The sequence below is a fragment of the Myotis brandtii genome, unplaced genomic scaffold, assembly GCF_000412655.1.
Source record: "Myotis brandtii unplaced genomic scaffold, ASM41265v1 scaffold581, whole genome shotgun sequence".
Lineage (NCBI taxonomy): Eukaryota > Metazoa > Chordata > Mammalia > Chiroptera > Vespertilionidae > Myotis > Myotis brandtii.
In genome coordinates, this window is record NW_005370182.1 from 799,834 (window position 1) to 806,104 (window position 6,271).

Sequence of the window (6,271 nt, forward strand, 5' to 3'; positions counted from 1 at the left end):
CGCGGCCCCTTGGGGCACAGCTGAGGTCGCGCATTCCAAACCCTCCGAGGTCACGTGTGCGGTGGGGGTGGGGCGCCCTGACCGCCGGCGAGCTGCAGGCTTCCAGGGGTGCAGCTTCTGTCCCTTCCGCCCAGGCCTCGCGGAGCCCAGCTTCGCTCTGGCCTCTGGAGCTCCGGGAGTGCCGCACGGTGGGCTTTACCCTCCAGCACCTACTGTGTGTCTGGCCCTTGCCTGGCATGCAGGCTTCTTGCCTCCGGTCCTCCCTGCACCCCAGGCTAGGGTCGCACACCTGTCCGGTGGAAGGCACTGGCCGGGAGGCACCCAGGCCTGCCAGCTGGAAGGGCCAGAATCTCAGCCCTTGGCCTGCAAAATGGGCAAGGAGGTGAGAAAACTGGGTCGAGCCAGCCGCTCAGTGAGGCCGGCCAAAGCAAGAGCTAACCCTGTCCCCTCTATTTAGCCTGGGTCCCAGGCCGCTGCGAGCTGTACTTTGGGCCTGGACAGGGAAACGAAAGGGGGGTCGACTTCCTTCTCAGCTGGGCAGACGGACAGCCCCTAACTTGCTCACACCATTCTAGGCAGCCTGTACGGGGGCTGCCCCTGGTCACATGAAGGAGCCCTGGCTTCTTTCTGGGATGCAAGCAGGAGTAAGTAGATTGTAGTTGAGCCACTGGCCACAGCCAACTCCTGAAAAGTATGACCTTGGACGGAGGGCGAGGAGACAGAATGGAGATGGCAGAAGGGAGGCCTATTTTGGATGGAGGCACAGGTCTGAATTTTTTGTGAATCATTAGTGTACTCATTCTAATATTTATTAAGCCCTTATAAGTGTGAGTCCTGTATTTAGCCATTTGCATAATCATTGACTATTTTACCATGCATCGGGCCTCGTCCTGGGGCTTAGATTGGATAAGACAGTTTCTTGCCTTCATAGAGTTTGCAGCGGTTCTCAACCTGTGGGTCGCGACCCCTTTGGGGGTCAAACGACCCTTTCACAGGGGTCGCCTAAGACCATCGGAAAACACATATATAATTACATATTGTTTTTGTGATTAATCACTATGCTTTAATTATGTTCAATTTGTAACAATGAAATTGGGGGTCACCACTACATGAGGAACTGTATTAAAGGGTCGCGGCATTAGGAAGGTTGAGAACCACTGGTTTATAGTCTAGTGGAAAGCCAAACAAGTGAGGGGCATTTACAGCACAGTGTGCTGAGCGGCACCGTGGGAAGCACAGCTGTATGAAAGCACAGGGAGGTGCATTTTTGTCCTGATCAGGGTGGGGAGAAGGATGGCTATGGAGGAAGTGTTATCTAAGGTAAAAACCAGCATCCATCTGTTGGGGCGAGAGTGAAGTGGGAAGGAGTAACCTTGCAGGTAGAGGGCACAGTGGGTGCAAGTCTGAGGCACTATCTGGACACGGACGGCTCAGTAGGGCTGGAGTACAGCCATCCCAGCCCTGGCTGATGGAACAGGAGGTGGAGAGATTGCATCTGGGAAGAAGCCAGCTGAGCTGATGAGTAATGCCCACCCTGGAGGGGATGAGAGTGGAGAAACCCTTGCTCCTTTGAGTTCACACGGGGTCCCTCAGACATGCTGTCGTGGAGGGTGTGGCCCTTCCTTTGATAGATGCTTTATAAAATTAATATTTATTTTTATCAAGATAATACATACACATAGCCTAAAAATCAAGTGGTTCTAAAGGGCTTGTAACAAACAGAAGTCACCCTGGCCTTTCTCCCAGTCTTATCCTACTCCCCAGGGGTGACCACTTCCAATTCTTTTAGCTGCTTCTGCTGGTATTCCCTTCCAGATTTCTAAATAATATGTGGATTGCCACACTGGATTCATCTATCTACTTGGTTGGCTTCTTGTTTTGGTAGGTGAGGATTTTTATTCTCTTTCGTGCTTCTTCCCCTCGCCCATCCCAATTATGTTTATATTATAACTTATGGTTAACTCTGTGTTCCGTGACTTCATTATTGACTTTGAAAATATTGTTTACTTTTGAGGCAAGTATTCTGGTTATATTTCTTTTTCCAATATAACTTTCTGTTGTGTGCTCTGTTTACATTTCCTTTCTGATACAGCGTTTTTGTTTTTTCCTGGAGTTAATTGCCTCATTTTTTTTTCATTTGCTCAGTTTTCTTTGAATGTCTGGCTCCATCTTCCCACACCCTTTGACAGTTCTGTAAAATGCCTTCTCGGGACAATTATGCATATGGCCCAACCTGTCATGTATTCCTACTGGTTCTGTGTTGGTTTTCCTTGGAGACATTTTTCCTGGGATGCTTTTCTCTGGAAGTGTTGCTCTCAGGTCAGCATACTTGTCACCCTCAGACTTCCCGTTGCCAGGAGTTAAGAGTTCCCTATGCCCTTTCCTCTTTCTAGGACCCCGTGTCTTCCTCTTTCTCGGTTTACTCCCTTGTTGGATGAAGCACATCCTCCAGTAGCTTTCTAAGAAAGAGTGCCCGGGAGGTAACATTTTAGAGACTTTTGCTTATCTAAAATGATTTTATCCCACCCTCACCCATGAGGAATAGTTTTAGTTGGGTATAGAATTTTAGGTTGAAAATTCTTTTTCTTCAGAATTTTGAAGACATTGCTCCTTTTTCTTTCAGCCTCTAATTTCGCAGTTGAATCTCATGCTATTTTGATTCCTGAGAGTTTGAATTCACCTCCTCCCACCCACCTCCACTTTTAGGATTTTATCTTTTCTCCCTGATATATTGAAATGTTACAATATATTGTCATTCATTTTTCTAGGCACTTGATAGGTTTTTTTATTGTTTTTTCAAATAATTTTTATTTATTGATTTTAGAGGGAGAGAGAGAGATTTGTTGTTTCGCTTATTTATGCACTCCTTGGTTGCTTGTTGTATGTGCCCTGATGTGGAATCGAATCTACAACCTTGGCATATTGGGACGACGCTGTAACCAACTGAGCTGCCCAGCCAGGGCTACTGGATAGTTCTTTTTAATTTAACTGTGGTTTTCAAAGTGTGGTCCCTGGACCAGCACCATCAGCATCACCTGTGGGAAAATGTTAGAAATGCAGATTCCGGGCCCCATCCCACAACTACTGAAGCAGAGGCTGGTGATAGGGCCCAGCAATCTGTATTTAACAAGCCCTCTAGGTATTCCGATTCATGCTAAATTTTAAAAACCTCTGTTCTAACAATTTATGTCCTTTCATGCTGGGAATTTCTTTATTGTTTCTTTGAAATCTCTGCAACTCCTATTATTGGGAATACTGGACCTCTTGGACTGATCCTTTAATTCTTTTATTATTTTTCTGTTGACCATCTCTTTCTTCTGTTTTCTGGGAGTTTTCCTCAATGTTCTATCCCAATCTATTTGCTATGTTATGATCTTTTTCTTTTAAAAAATTTATTTCAAGAGTGCTTTCATGTTCCCTGTCTTTTTCTTTTTCTTTCTTTCTTTTTAAAAATGGTTTCATGTTTTTGTTCTCTGGCTTCTTGCAGTATCTTATGTCTCTGAGGATATTAACCCGAAATGTTCTTCTTCCTGTATTGTCTCTGTTTCCTCTGACTTCATGTTTTCTGATGTTTTGGTTGGTATCATGCTGGAGACTTTCCTCAGATGTCTGGTCTTCCTGGGCTGTCCATTCATATTTGAGAAGGAGGCTCTAGAGAGCCAGTTGGAAGTTCTCAATTTTGGCTCCTGGTAGGGCAATTAGGTGGCTGGCTGGACTCTTTCACTGGGGAGCTCCAATTGTCAGTATCAAATGGCACAGTTTGATTTTTTTTTTCCATAAAAGGAAAAAAAAAGCCTTGACCCTCCTACTCGAAGGTTATAAGCCCACCTTCCCAGGGTCCCAGAGCTGGGTGCCGTGTGGGAGTGGCAAGAGGTGTGTGGCAAGCAGGCGGAGTAACACAATTCAGAATGCCAGCTTTTACTCTTTTAAAAAATATATATATATTTTATTGATTTCAGAGAGGAAGGCAGAGGGAGAGAGAGAGAGAAACATCAATTATGAGAGAGAATAATTGATGGGCTGCCTCGGAGCCTGAAACCCAGGCATGGGCCCTGACCGGGAATTGAACCGTGACCTCCTGGTTCATAGGTCGATGTTCAACAACTGAGCCACGCCAATCAGGCATTTCACTCCATTTTTGATCCTAGTCCTTTTTCTCCACCCTTACCACCCTCTCTACACAGTCCAGCTTCTCTCTGTTTCAGTGTCTCCAGAATCGATCTTTCTGTCTCCTGCATGAGTCCGGTAGGGGACACAGTAAGTCACTTGATTGTGCTGAGAACGGCTGGGTTTCCTGACTATCTAATTACTCTTTAAGTAGGTCTTTGAACAATTCCTCAATAGACCCCTGCCTTCTGGTTCACTTGCTACTTCCTATTCCTGAGCGTCCCCGGCTGCAGAGGGAAGAGTCCACTTGCTTCTTGGGGGTGTCTGCCTCTGGACGTTCCGGCCGGCCTCTGCTAGTCATCCGCTCTCCCACCCACTTTCTGTTTTTCTCTGATGTGGTCCAGGACTCCTCTGTCTTCTGGTTTAGTTGAAGATGGAGTTTGGGTTTTTGTTTCTTATTCTTGTCATTTGGGGTAAATTCTGAGTGAAAGGGGACAAAAATGGCTTTACTCCGGCATCTTTTCACCAAAGTCTGAGGCGTCTTCTTGAGGTGGAAAGCAGTGAGGTCCGCGCCGGCACTCTCCATCCTGCTGGCAGAGTTGGGGAGAGGGTTGTCGGTGGGAGGAAGGTGAGCAGGGGGAGGTTCGGAGCTTCAGAAAGCTTAGAAGAGCTGCTGAGGGAACTTGATTAGAAACCTGCAGAGGTGACAGGGGTTAGTACTGGGTCCAGTGAAGCCTAGTTGAATCAGTGAGTACAGCTGGGAACAGGGACAGAGGTAGTAAGCATCGGTGAGTAACCCCAGCTCAGAGGGAGTGAGTGAGCGGGGTGGGGGGCATTCCAGAACTAGAGGGAGAGGCAGCAGAGTGTCTGGCTTTGGGGCAGTCCATTTGCCACGAGACAGAAAAGGATAAGACAATATTGACAGCCACTAATCAGATGGTGATATGACCAGGGACTGGACCAAGTTCTTCAAAGCAGGCTTCATGGAAGTGGGGTGCCAAGAGGAGGAAGGGGAGGAAGGAAAGGAGTTTGAGGTCAGAGAAGGAAGGTCTGAGTCGCAGATTGGAGGGTGGTGATGATGGAGCTTTGGGTCCAGAGTTGGGAGAGCTGCTCAAGTGCAGAACCACGAAGCAGCATGTCTCTGAGGGTGAGAGAGGAGTTGGGAGGAAAATGGCTGCATAATCGCTCAAGTCTTCTGAGGGAAGGCTGTGGGTGGGAGAGGCCAGTCAGTCATCTAGATGGATGGCCTCTTGGACACCAAGGGAAGATGGAATTTGAAAAGGGAGGGTGGTTACTTCCATCCACTGCAATATGAATATCCCTGTGACCCATCTTCCCCAGGTCACATAGCCTAGGGACACAGTCAGAGTAAAGTCACCTGAGATATACAGCCTTCAATCCAGCTCTCAAAACCCTACTTTTTCCTGGGGCTAGGGCTATTTTATGTCTGCGTCTGCGTCTGTGTGGCCATTCTGTTCTATTTCATGGGTGTGGGCTGACATCAGTCCTCCTGGCTGTGAATGCTGTGCCTGTCACTCCTCACTGAGGAGCCTCAGAGCTGCCTCAGCCAGAATTCTGTGGTTACAGGCCACAGAAACCAACTCTGGCTAACCTAAGCAGGAAAACAATTTGTTGGAAGGTTATTGGACAGCTCATGGATTCAGCAGCCACTCCCTACCCTTTTTATTTTCTCTGTGCTGGTAAGCTTAATTTTGTTCCCGGATTTAGCTGCCCTGTACCCAGGGAAGGGGACCCTTCTCAGCCACAGGAGATAAATGTTGATAATTCTAAGCAGCCACTCATGTGCTTCTGTCTCCTTGCCAGTGATTGGTTAGACCGAGGCATGTGATGCAACCCTGGCAAATGAGACAGAAGGGGAAGCCCACTAGGCCAGGGATCTGGACAGAATCACAGAGAAGCTGACTGGAGTCTTGACTTCATTGAAGATGGAATTAATCCTCTCTGCCTCTGAAAAATGATATGCTTGCTCATTGTTTAAGCCACTTTTAGTTGGTCTGTTGCTTTCAAGCAAAAGGTCCTAACTGACACATCCATGCTAGGCATCCTTCCTGGGTACTTGGTGGAGTAAAGAAGGCAACAATAAGCTGATGGCTAAAGGGCAGGATTAATATGTTTTCTATATAAGGAGACACAAGATTTATCT